This window comes from Sus scrofa, chromosome 7 (genome assembly GCF_054392235.1).
Source record: "Sus scrofa isolate SSC_HxYL_T2T_F1_AM1 chromosome 7, Sscrofa_HxYL_maternal_Yorkshire_Landrace_v2.0, whole genome shotgun sequence".
Taxonomy (NCBI): Eukaryota; Metazoa; Chordata; class Mammalia; order Artiodactyla; family Suidae; genus Sus; species Sus scrofa.
The window spans coordinates 20,188,567-20,202,578 of record NC_139389.1 but is presented as its reverse complement, the minus strand read 5'-3'; the positions used below and the strand labels follow the sequence as shown (position 1 = coordinate 20,202,578).

General features: G+C 44.2%; 1 protein-coding gene and 1 long non-coding RNA gene across 26 annotated transcripts in view; one reads left to right on the top strand and one right to left on the bottom strand.

Annotated features, from left to right (window-relative positions):
* Positions 1-14,012, bottom strand: part of CARMIL1 (capping protein regulator and myosin 1 linker 1) — a 317,278-nt gene that overhangs the window by 195,647 nt on the left and 107,619 nt on the right. The window lies entirely within an intron of this gene.
* The window catches only part of LOC102166094 (uncharacterized), a 154,249-nt gene continuing 146,870 nt past the window's right edge, over positions 6,634-14,012 (top strand). Inside the window, 1 exon segment of the long non-coding RNA NR_201403.1 lies at positions 6,634-6,767. This is a non-coding gene — a long non-coding RNA (uncharacterized LOC102166094).

Genomic DNA, 14,012 nt, shown 5'->3' with positions numbered 1-14,012 from the left:
CTTGATAATCAAAACCCAGAGGTGAGAACCCCATCATGGGCAAGGCACCCAACAAAGATCACCCAGAATTACTTGAAAGCAAAGACACATAACAGTTATGGCTACTCCTAGCTGTGTAACCTCAGGCAGGTTACTTAGCCTCTCTATGCCTTAGTCTCCTCACCTATAAAAACACGGAGACAACACACCCACAGAGATAACATACATGAGGCACTCAGAACAAGACCTGGCACATAAAGGAGTCCAATAAACACATGTCCTTGTACAACTCATACAACTTGACAGCAAAAAACAAACAACCCAATTGAAAAATGTGCAGGAGACCTAAACAGACATTTCTCCAAAGAAGACATATGGATGACTAACAGGCACATGAAAAAAGGCTCAACATCACTAATTATCAGAGAAATGCAAATCAAAACTACAATGAGGTACCACCTCGCACCAGTCAGAATGCCCATCATTGGTAAGTCTACAAAAAAACAAATGCTGGAGAGGGTGTGGAGAAAAAAGAAACCCTCTTACACTGTTGGTGGGACTGTTAAGGTGGTACAACCACTATGGAAAACAGTATGGAGTTGCCTCAGAAAACTAAATATAGAACTAGCATTATGATCCAGCAATCCCACTCCTGGGCATATATCCAGACAAAACTTTCATTGAAAAAGATACATGCACCCCTATGTTCGCTGAAGCACTATTCACAATAGCCAAGACATGGAAACAACTTAAATATCCAACAACAGATGAATGGATTAAGAAGATGTGGTACATATACACAACGGAATACTACTTAGCCATAAAAAAGAACATATTAATGCCAATTGCAGCAACATGGATGGAACTAGAGACTCTCATACTAAGTAAATCAGAAAGAGAACAACAAATACCATAGGATATCATTTATATCTGGAATCTAATATACGGCACAAATGAACATTTCCACAGAAAAGAAAATCATGGACATGGAGAACTGACTTGTGGTTGCCAAAGGAGAGTGGAAGGAACTGGGAGTTTGGGGATAGTAGATGCAAACTATTGCATTTGTAATGCACAAGCAATGAGATCCTGCTGCATAGTACAAGGAACTCTATCTACTCACTTGGATGGAATGTGATGGAGGATAATGTGAAAAAAAGAATATATATACACACACACATACATACACATATATCTATGTATGTATAACTGGGTCACTCTGCTGTACAGCTGAAATTGACACATTATAAATCAACTATAAATAAAATTTAAAAAAAAAACACATGTCCTTGGACAAGTTCAGTGTAAAAAGCAGTTAACAACTGGTTATATGGCAGAGCTGGAACACAAAATAAGTTTCATTTTTATCAGAATCTAACGCTGTAATCCCTTCCCCAAGCTACACCATTTCAACTTGTCAGCCCACGCTTCTTGGCCCCTATATCCTCATCTTCTCAAGCCAAAGAGACATAAATGCCCCTTTCTTATCCTTCACCTTTTTGACATTAGCATTTTCATCAAATAAAAAAGTACACATTTTCTTTCCTGCTCTCAGATCAAATTTATAAATATTCCTCCTCTCAGCAGAAGTGTGGGTGGCATATGGTAGGGGGATTGACTTAGATTTAATACTATTACATAAATAATCAGCAATAAAAAAACAGGGAAAGGGGGAGAAAAAGGATTCCGGGTGATTACATTGAGAAATATGGGTATGCCTATCTTTCCAAAAGGATAGCTGGAGTTCCAGTGGAAATGAATCTGACTAGTATCCATGAGGATGCAGGTTCAATCCCTGGCCTCACTCAGTGGGTTAAGGATCCAATGTTGCCGTGAGCTGTGGTGTAGGTCACAGATGCAACTCGGATCCAGCGTTGCTGTGGTTATGGTGTAGACCGGTGACTATAGCTCTGATCCAACCCCTAGCCAGGGAACCTCCATATGCCATGGGTGCAGCCCTAAAAAGACCAAAAAAAAAATTCAAATGGAGAGCTGCAGCCCATTGGTGATGGTTAAATCAACCTGGCAGAATTTAACATGCATGTTAATAAAACACACTGAACTGGAAGTGAAAAGATGCCAAGTGCAAAAAAAAAAAAAAAGAGAAAGAAAGAAAGAAAGAAAGAAGCGGCAAGAGCATTGCAAGTAGAAATCATAAGCCACTGTCTCATGAAACTTTTGTTTCAGAGATCTCAGCGCACATGACCCACATGCACGCGTGTGTATACACGTGCTTGTGCACACTTATAGGGGCGTGCTTCTCAATATAAAACGCATTTCTTCTCTGGGCCCGGGTTTTGAAAATTTAATAAAAGCTGGTTTATGGCACCACCTGCACCTGTAAGCATGATCTGCCACAAAGCTATGGAAGAGTTGAGACTGCATGGTCAGATGGCAAGAGAAATGCCACCTTTGCCATTTTGTAACTGGAGAGAGAGTGGACAGGTTCCTTTAAATCTCTGGCTGCAGTATCCTCACCTCTAATTTGGAGACAATATTCATCCTTATGGAAGAATTCAAAATAACCCATCAAGTGCTGAGCCTATAGCAGACATTAATGTAAAAAGGAGTCATTATAACTGACCTTATAGTTAAAGAATATGGCTCTGAAAGGGATCTACAGGGGTTTAAAAAAAAAAACCAACACTGAGCTCTACAGAGAGTGTGAACTTGCTAGTCAGAGACAGAGCCAAACCCAGACACCCTGTCTCCCGTTCACAGCACGTCATCTCCAGGATGTAGCTTGAGTCAGCGCAGGGAGAGATTATTCCCATGGTAACTGTATCCTCTCTGAGAATTAGAGAGAATTCCCATTTCCGGGTGCTGACGTGGTGAAATCTGATATAGAGGAAGAATGGGCTTTGCACTCAGACCCACCTGAACTCACTTGCCAATTCCCCAACTTAACAATCACGTAATCGCTCTGAGTCTTAATTTTCTCACCTGTAAAGTGGGTATGGCACAAGTGCTGTATGAGTTGTGAGGATTAAATGGGATGGCTTGTAAAAACCCTAGCACTCTCTTAGACCCCATGAACTGAGGATGCCAACACCCGGCCAGAGAGTTCTATACACCATCGCCCCTCCAACATCTGTTGCCAGAGGTCAGGAATGCGTCCATTCATTGGATGCTGGAGTTTTACTGCCCAGGTTGAATCCTGACGCCACCACTCACAAGTGTGGGTGATTTGGGAAAAGGCCTCTGTGTCTCACTTTCCTCATCTGTAAAATAAGGGGTCATCTTACATACCTCAGCGGGGGCTGTTGTGAGGATTATTTATTAAATGACATGACATACACAGGATGCTTAGAACGGTGTCGCTAATAATAAGTGCTAGCCTCATGGTCACGCATCTCGAGAGACTCAGTGACCAAGTGGCCTTCTTATTCTTTGACCTTCTTGTCCCCTTTGTCATTCCCTGGGCCACGTCACTTAAAACTGCACCACCTCTAGTGTGTCTAACTCACCCATCTCACTCCTTGACCACAACCTTCTATGTCTCCTTCAGTGTGATCCAGAGGGGCTGGCATCACTTAGGAGATTCGGAATCTGGGGCCCCACTCCCAAACCTACCGCGTCAAAATTTGCAGTTTAAGAAGGTCCCCGGGTGATTTATATATGTGTTACAGTTAGCGAAGCACTTGCAGCTTTTCCTCTGCACAGCTGTGCCCGCCATTCTGCTTCTTGTCCTCTGAAGCTGCAGGTCACTGACCGTTCTGCATCCTTCCAACCCATTTTCCTCCCACTGAAACCCCAATGAAATCATCCCTCCCTGGTTAATACCTTCAGCCTGTGTGTTCCATGTCCTTTCATGATGCCTACAGACCCAAACCTCAACCCTGGATGAACCCACAAATCTGCCTAGCCCAGGCTTGCACTGGCAGCTGCCAAGCACAGCTGGAGAAGAGATGTGACCCACACACAGATGCTGCTTCCTTCATCTGGAAAGACGACTTCATCCTGCTCCTCGGAACACACAGAATTCTTCAGCCTGGTATCGTTGACCGTCCCATCCCCCCCCTTCAGCCCTCCACATCTGCCTGTCCCTGCAGCCACATCTGTCCTGCCCTCCTCTCTGAAGCACTGGAGCTGAATGCCCACCCCCTGGCCTGGACTCTGGATTATATCCCGCCCACCGTGGCCGGAACTTTAAGTGACTTCACCATGACTTCCCTTCCGCATCTCAATGTCCCATACAGAGATACCAAGAGCTAGATTTGCATCCTGGCTTCCGTACCCCTCTTCTAGCTCCATCTAACTCCCCCCTTCCCCTGAGCCCAACTTCTCAAAAAGGGAGCTGCTCTTGATGTCGTCATTTTTCTGCCTCACATCCACTCCACTGTGCAAAATTGGCTTCTGTCCCCCAGCACTGAGATCCCAATCACCTCTTGGTGGCTAAGTCCCGTGTAGAGTTTTCAGCATTTCCCAATGAGCTTTCTCCTCGGCCCTGGGCACAGCTTGCATCAGATTTCACAGCTGAACTAGACAGATCTCCCCTTGGCACTGGCACAGCCCTCCTTGCGTGGAATTCTCCTTTCCACAGGTTTCCCTCCCACTGCCCTGGTCACATCCATTTCCCGCCCCCCACTTCCTGCTACCTTCCATTCCCCCTCGTGACTTCATTGTATCTCAGAGGACTCCCAAGTTCATGTGGCAACCTGATCTCTCTTGGATCATCAGGTCTATCAACACCACTTGGATGTCTCTCTGAGCCTTAAACTTGGCATGGTTTCCACCAAATTTGTGATCTTTCTTCCAGAATCTGCTCCTCCTCCTAGAGTTTGAGCTCCCTAATGAGCAGGGCCATCTATATGGTTTTTCAAGCCAGAAATCCGGGCCATTGTCAATGTCTGTCTCAGCCATTCACCAAGTTCAACGCAATCTAAACATCTCTTAAATCCATTCGCTTCTCTCCAGCTCCAGAGCAATGACTCTATACCAAGCCACCATTACCTTGCCCTGTACCCCTGGTAATAGCTTCTCCATAGATCTGGCCTCACCAAATCAACCGCCGATAGAGGATTCCTTCCTTTCTTTTCCTTTCTTGCTGCCCGGGGGCAGCAGCACATGGTGGAGTTCATGGGCCAGGGATCTGATCCCAGTCGAAGTTGCAACCTACAGTAACACAGCTGTCACAGCTGCAGGAACGCAGGAGCCTTAACCCACTGTGCCAGGCCAGGGATCAAACCTGCATCCCATGCTTCAGAGATGCTACCAATCCCACTGGGCCACAGCAGAAACTCCTGATGGAGGATCTTGATGCAATCTTCTAAAAACCCAAACATTATCACATCACTTCTCTGCTTCAGCTCTTTAGCGGCTCGGCATGACTACACTGGTCCCTGCCTCCACCGGCAGCCTCATTTTACTCCCTCTTCCCACTCCACCCCCCTGCCTACTTCTAGCCACACTGGCCTTCTGTTGGTCTTCCCAAAGGCAGGACTCCCACCCCTCCTCTGCTCTAACGGCTCTTCCTCCCCGCCTTTCTGTATCTCCACCTGATTCACACCTACTCATCCTTCAGATCCCAACTTAAAGAACTTCCCTAAAAAGTCCAGAGTCGAGCAGGGCCCATGATCACATTTTCTCATAGCATTTGTACACTTGCTTAGTAATACCAACAAGTGCTGGGGGAATGCTATTTTGATATCCACCAGCCCCACCACACTGTAAGGGGCCCAGGAGCAGGGACCGTATCTGTCTTAGTCAAAACGTAGTGCTCCTCCTCTCCCGCCTTCCAGCTGTCAAAACTCAAGATTTCAGGAGGTCAAAAAGTCGCAACAGTCTGTGGATCCAATTACAGAAATTCAGTTCTGCCCGTTCATTCCTGACGCCTACCTTATAATTGACACATCCTCCCTATTTAACAGTCATAACCTATTCAGGAAGTACCTGAAAATTCTGCTGTGTGCAGCTCACCTCAACCCACTTCAAACACATCGACTAGCTAATCCCCAACTCACCTGCCAACACAAAGAGAAATAAAACAAGGAAAAGACAAGCCTAGCAGAGGAAAGGTGTAGAAACGCCAAAAGCTGCCATCTCTGCCTTTTGCCTACTGTGTTCAAAGAACTTCTTTACTCACTTAATTCACTACAGAAAGACTCTAGTCTTCTGCATAGTCTGGGGATGTCATTTCTAACGCAGTGGTGGCAGGCAAAGCAAAATCCACTCTAATAAATGACTTCAGGTGTCCTATGGCTCTCCAGACCTTGGTTTTGCCCTTGATTGTGCCTAGAGACCAACAGAGTTAAATCCACAAAACTACACAATTCACAAAGGGTGGGTCAGGGTATTGATGGGACAGACTCCACAGAAAGGATAGAAAAATATCATGTTATTTTAGTGACTATTAATAGACCATTTAAAAAGAAGGAAATTTATCCTTAAAAATCAGGGCATAATGAAAGGATATGCAGAAGAAAGGAAAACTATTTTTTTTTTTTTAAAAAAAAAGAGCATGTTTTTCTTTCTTGAAGCTTCAGATACATGAGATTTGCTATGTGCAAAAGTGTTTTTGCTCAGGGAACATAGAAACATCACTCATCTGGTTCAAAGAACCCCACCTGAGTGTTGTGCCAAATGGCTCAAAGTTTCAAGATAAAGCGAAAGTTCAGGGCAGAGCTTCCTAAGCCAAGCCCAGCCTTTGCACAATGGGAGGAAGTGAGAAGTTGACATCCATTAAGCACAAACACTGCTGCTGCTGCTCCGACCTTTACTGAAGAAATTAGCAACTGGCTCTCTGCACGGCTGTGCCTCCTCCCTGCCTCAGTGGGAACCACCAAACTGTAAGTGACGCCTTTATTTTTTTTATTTATTTCTTTGCTCCCGACCACTCCCGAGCTTTGCCTCTCCTTAGCTATGCCAGAAAGAGGCCGGATGCCCCAGTCTGACATCAACCACTTCCTAGGGCCAGAGAGGAACTTTCTGCCTCTCTCTTTCATGATTCCTATTTCTAAAACTGATCACCTCTCCTTCTAAGGAGGCAAACTACGGTTGGCCCCTTCGCCCATGGCCCCTGCTCCCAGAACACACGCACAAACTAGTGCAGCCCAGCTCCACAACCCAGACCATCCCTCTTCTGCCTTGAGTGGCAGGACAGCAAAGGACTGACTGGTCTGCAGAAGGATCAGCCCAGACTGGAGCCTCACGTTCCTTTTTGAACTTGTCCATATACAACCCCTGGAGCCCTGGTCCAAAGTTTCTGTGTGGCCCCTCAAGAGTAGGAAAAAAGAGGAGTGGCGGCCCCTTGCAGAGCCAGCAGAAATCAGAGCTGCACCCAGGGGAATGAATCTCAGAGAGGATGCAGGATTATATCAGAAGATGGCTTTGTGTTTCTCTACCTCTTGCTAAAGTGAATTTCATTTTGGATTAGCACTCTTTGGTTCCAAAAAAGTGTAAATTCTCTTTTTAAATGCACCTATCCTATTCACTTCTATTATTTATGATAATTATCATTAAATATTTAAGTCATTCATTCGTTCGATTACTATGGAGTGTTGACCTTGTAGGAACAGAGGATAGAGAGTAAGGATAAAAAGACATAAAGCCCTGCCTTCAAGCAGCTTATAGTCTGTTGAGGAGGCAGACTATACACAAATAAGTAAAAATAAGGTACATCAGATGGTGATAAGTGTTATGGAGAAAAACACAGTAGGGAAGGGTAAGTGATTGCTGTATGGGGTTGGGGAGAAGGGTGGTGGGTAGCTGACATTTTTAAATAGTTTGGTGAGACCTCATTAGGAGCTGATGCTGGAAGAGATCTAACAGAAATGAAGGTATGAGCCATATGAACATCTTGGTCCAGGAACTTGTCCAGGAAACGGCAGATGCAAACAGCATATTCCTGGGGCAAGAACATGCCTGTGGTAACCGAAGGATAAAGAAGTGTTCACGGTGACTTGAGGAGGGGAGGCAGGGGTCAGAGAGCTGCAAGATCGGTGAGGGCCGACAGGCCACTGTCCACACTTGAGGTTTTACTTGGAATAAAAGGGGAAGCCACCGGCAGGTTTTGAGCACAGGAGTGATGTGACCTGACATTTAAAACGATCTCTTTGAAGTGGGTGGGAGGACAAGAGGGAAAGCAGGGAACACAGTCAGGAGGCAAGTGGAATAATTTGCAAGAGAGACAGTGATGGGTGGGACCACAGTGGTCAGTGGGAGTGGTGAGACGTGGCCAGATCCTGGTTAACCTTTGATGATAAGAGCCCAAGTGGGTTTGTGGGCGGAGTGAATCTGGAATGTGTACTGGTTATTCTGCTAAAGGCAACAGTTTGGTTTGTGCCCATGAAATAATTACATAACAACTGAAGTTGGTACATGATTAAGTGACTACTGGACTGGGCTAGGTGAGATGTGACTTTAAGTTAGAAAATAACTGTGGAAGAAGCGCAACTTGTCAGCAAAGAATTTTGGTTCCAGGCTTTTCCAAGTGTTATTCTGAAAAGCCTGCGTGTTCTCGGTAGAGAAACAAATGATGCTTTGGAATGAGTGGTGCTTTCCTGCCCAGATACCTTTTGCTTCTTTTAATAATTTCTATTTAAAATTTAATAATATAAAGTCAAAAATTCTGAGTTCTAAAAAGCAACTTGGGGGAAGCTGAGGGGAGGAGGAGGAAGGGGATTTTCTTTTTGCCCTTTTTCAGTTCCTCCAGAGTAGTGTTGCTTCATAGAACCTTCTAGAAATGTTCTATATTTGGACTCTCCAGTATAGTAGCCACATGAGGCTATTAAGCACTTAAAATGTGACGAATGTAATTAAAATTTTAATTCTAATTAATTTTAATTAAAATAGCTACTTGTGGCTAGTAGCTACCCTTTGAACCATACAGCCCACCGCAGAGCGAAACATTATACTTTTGAGACTGAATTAAAAGGATATATACAAAATAGAATTCTAAGATCTTAAAGTATACATTCTTATTTTTTATTATGCCCTACAGTCACCATCTAATTCTCCTATCTGAAAAGAAACAGTAAATGGCTTGCCTTTAATCATTTTTCAACACATTTTCTTAGTTTTTGCCTGCACCTCTAATATCTTCTTGGCCATCATTCTATCAATGACATTCAAAATGAGATTTCCCTCCCTGACACGTATTCAATGCTAACATTTCAAATGTCGCATAGAAGTAAAGAAAGATAGAAGGTTCTTATTATAACTGAACTTCCCTCCTGCTCTAAATTCCAAGCATCTTATGGGCATCAGTTATCTCATTTCTCATCCCAAAGTGAATGCAAGGGCTGATATTAGAATCACCATTTTTCACCTGAGAAAATCAAGGCAGAAGAAGATTCAAGGCAGCCCATTGCACAGTGTAAATCTATAGTTTTGTTGGAAAAGAGCAAAAATCAGGAAGAGGTAACAAGGGAAATCAGTGGAAAATGAGGGGGAAAGAAGCTCAGTTGCAAACACAAGCGAGCAGAGACGAGAACTGCTACTTGGATGAACAGGATTGGTGTCAGTGTCTGTCCTTTGTGCCCTGTGTCTTGGACCTTCCATGTGTCCCAACAATGCACCTGAGGCAGGATGCTGGTGAAGAGAAAGCAGCATTCAGGCTGAGGCTCCATGAGTAAGGTGGCCTCCAGGTAATGATGCTGGCTTATTCGTCAGCAAACCAGATCCAAATGACAGGACAACATTCTTGAATAATCTCCTAACCCGACAGCTGGAAAAGGAGCTTTCATTAATCTAGCTTTTGAAACACTCGGGCCAACCCCAGTTATATCACTAAATTGCATGACCTAAGAGATTAACAGGGCAACTCAATCAGTTTAGAGCTGACCTTAGAACTAGTCAGTTAAATTCCTTCATTTTGAGAATGGGAATATTAAATCCCAGGGACACTGTGATGTTTGCAGAAGAACATGATTTATATTCATTTTACAAGCAAGCAAGCCTGAGTTCCTATGTCACATATAACTGATGTGGTGCTGTGTCGACCATAAGCAGTTAAAAGAAGTCAACTATCCTGACTTTTGACTCCAATAGGATTAGAGGATAATCAATGTTATATTATAAATATATACAACATATATAACATAATATATATATAACTCAAAATTTTTCAAGTACGTGTTACTGCCCATGAAATAAGCTTAGTGGAAACAAATCAGACTAGCAACCATGAGGACACAGGTTCAATCCCTGGCTTTGCTCAGTGGGTTAAGGATCCGGCTTTGCAGGGAGCTGTGGTATAAGTGGCAAACACGGCTCAGATCTTGTGTTGCTATGGCTACGGCATAGGCCAGACGCTACAGTTCCGATTGGACCCCTAGCCTGGGAACTTCCATATGCCACAGGAGCAGCCATAAAAAGACCAAAAAAAAAAAAAGACCAAAAAAATAAGCATGAATATGAAGAGTACTATTCAACATCCAGGAAATGCATAAAATTAGAATGTCCTTTATCACAAATCTTGGAGTATATGTTTCTTGGAATTTAGAAAGGCCTCCTTAGGATGCTTTGGTCAGCTTGGTCTTTTCAAATGCAATCTGAGCAAATTCAAAAATCCCCCCCCCCACCTTAGTTGATAACACAAAATGCTATACAGAAGCAGGGACTTGATGCATGTTTCCAGATGCCAATGAAGATGCTGGTGGTGATGGTGTTTTAAATGCTGAAGTGAACTAAGGCTACGCATTTCCTGCCCAGAAGGTTGCCAGCTGTGTGGCCTCACTTGCCTATCACCGTGATAGCCCACTGTCAGAGAAAAAACACATTTCCTTCTTCAGTGACTTTTTTTTGAATTCCCCAAATTACAAGTTTTTAAGGCACTTCAAAAGATGAGTTCAAAAAATTCCCCCTTCTTAATCCTGGGGAGGATTTAAAAAAAAAAAAAAAAAAAAAAAAAAAAAAGGTTGGCCAATACCATTAGGCACAGCCAGAGGCAGGGACATAATCTGTGGAAAGCATTTTTAGGATAAGTCAAGATTCCATCTTAACACTCAAAATGTCCTTTTGATTTCCTGAGAAACCTGCATGGCAAGGAGCTTCTTCCAATTCTTCCAAAGACGTGCAGGAAGGAAAAGCTTCCAGAAGGATGCGTGTTGGTCTAACACAGAGGGAACCAAACACAATCAGGATGGGCTCAGGGAGAACCCAACACTGTGGCCTTGACCTCACAGGCTTTAGGTTTTTCACTGAAAATGCCAAGTGAGTCTACCATAGATGTGCTAAATCAGCACGATTTACACGTAGGTGATTTTAAGGCAAAGAAGTAAAGACAGAGAGGAAAAGAAGGACAGACATGGGAGCTGCAGAGACATACATACCACGTGACTTCGGCATGTCGGACAATCCCTACAGACCCAATTCCAGACAAATGCCACAGTGCTTCTCAAGACAGATGTGCCCAAGCCCACTCTCCTGCTTAGCACCTGGGTTTTGGGCAAATTATCTAGTCTCCCTACACCTCACATCCTCAACTGTGAATGGATACAATAGAGTATTCACTTCCTATGAGGGCTATAAAAATTAAATGAAAGGATGTATGCAAAAGCTTTTCGGCACAGAGCCTACCCATCAAAAACAATTCAATAAATATTAGCTGTCTAAGGATAGTAACAATGGCAGCCACGGTTCAAACAGAAACAGTAGGTCTCTGAAGGGCCATGCTAAACTACTTTTAAATTCCCATTAACACACCAATACATCAATTGAAATTGGAAATAAAATTTCCTCCTGGCCTAATTTGGTTTACAGGTTCTCTACGATTATATGAAAGACCAACACAGAAAAGATTCCATCCAAACCATCTCTATACACTAATGTTCATTTCAAATTTAATAAATTAACAGGACTTTTCTTTTCCACTCATTAGAACTCAGCCTGTCATATTTTCTGAACGTTCAGGGGCTAGTTTGATTTCTGGTTTCAGTACCTCTGCCATTTTTACAAAACTTGCCAATTTGCAACCATCTTCAGAAACCTTACTCACACCCAGTCCCCAAACTCACATCCATCCCCAAGAGAAGGCAGCCATTCAGGTCTCCCATCGGCATCCCTGGTCAAGGAGACCACGGCTTCTCTAGCGCACAGGCAGGTTTACCTCTACGTTCCAGCAGAGCGAGAAGACAGGAAGCTCGGAATCCCTTGTTTGCAGATGTACCTGAACCATGGTCTCAGTGGCTGGGCAGCCCCTGCCATTGCGTTATAACTGCTCAACTGGGGAACTCGGGCTTTTTCTAGCTGCAAACACTTGGCCTGACATTCTGGACCGCTCAGATCACTATCAAAAGGTATCCTTCAGATGCACATCCAAAGATATGCCTCCTCCCTACACAACACTTTACAACTACTCTTCCTCCTAAGAACTGTCAGAAAGGGAGGGGGGAAGGCAGAGCTTTTTGAAGTCTGCTGCAAACCAGGAATGGGCCCTCATCTTGCTGGATTTAACATTATACAGAAAGTTCCATAATCTTCATGTCATAGACGAGGAAACCTAAGCTCCCACGACACTGAAAGACATTAGAACCTGAACTCACCTCCATCAGTTTCTAGACCCAGGTTCCCAGCAGCCCCGGAGGGGAGCCCCTCACTGTCACTGCTCATCGTAACTCCCCCAAACCAAGTCGTGGGGCTTGAACCGTGGGTCACCCAATTTACCCAGAGACTTCTCGTGTCAGGTGACAATTTCCCTGCACCTCGAAGAGCTTGTTCGTGTCACACTTCACAGACATGGTGTCTGGCGGAGAGAAGGCAACTGCCTGCTCTCCATCTCCCAACACATAACCTGAAGACAGCAAATGAGTATCCTCCACATGCGACCATCCCATAAAGAAGCCTCAAAAACATCAAGCCTTCAAAAACCAGCCTCTTTCCGCTAAATAGCAGGCTAGTTGGTAATTAAAAGATGCTCCAGACTCTCACGGTAAGAACTTCGCAATAAGAAGAGGATTAACCCAAATTAAGGACGCTACTGACACTCTTATGACTCGTGGAGAATTCAAGGAATACAAGTTATTTCAATATACGTGCCAGTTTCTCTATGTGTGTGTGTTTGTAACTAAAGAGGTTCCTTTGCTGCTGGGTCATTAAAGACACATGTTGGGACCTCGGATTTTGAGCACAAACGAATGAATTATCCTTGTTAAAAGTTCTTAGATGAATAGGTCCTAGTCACCAGAATCACTGGGTCTCACTATTAGAGACACAAAGTTCCAGCCACATCAGAAAAATATTCTAATTGTCTTGTTCTTTAATTTGTAAACAGTTCTTCCTCCAGCCATGCCTCTCTTGCAGTAGCCTGATATTCAGAGATGGGACTCCTTTTTCTGATTGCTTAGAAGATGAATTCTTTTCCCCCCAATGCTCTTAAGACATCCTAATTTGCACTCAATGACAGCACCGATATTAAATGATAATCCAGGAAAAGGTGTGTACATCTCTCCTCCTACCCACCCTCCAGCTATGCGAAGAAATACACCCCAGTTTATTTCAAATTTGCGCATATGTTTTAAGCAAGTGTATCTGCCTAAAAGGTAAGATTTTGAATTTCATGGATTCTCCAGGAAAACTCCAGCAGAGTGAGGGAAGGCCTAAGAAGGCATCAGATGGAAAAGAAAAGATGGCCCATCCCCAGTCCTCTACAAATAAGCCAGACAACACACCATCCTTTACCTGGATCAGCAGCACCTGAGAGAGGACCCCAGGGTGTCTAAAAATGGTCCCCCGGCAGGACACTGTGATGACCAGACCAGTGCCCCTCAGATACCCAGCGGTAGAAGTGCATGCAAAAAGGCCCCTTTCTTTGTTGGCAGCTGTAGCTGCAACTTTCGTCACTTACCCCCTGCCACTTTAGACTCGTCATCTACCCCAGACCACACTCTGAATGTTCCCCCTCCTGTTGAGAGCTTGCCCCCCACCCCCAAGGTCTATGTGCTGCCACTTCCCCAAACCATCCGGATTTCTACTGCAACCATCAACTTGACGATGCCCTTGACACGAGCTGGGACCAGGAAGCCTGCATCCCCCCGCAGACACCACACGTACAACCTGGCAACCCACTTGTTATGACCGCTTTGCCAGCAGGC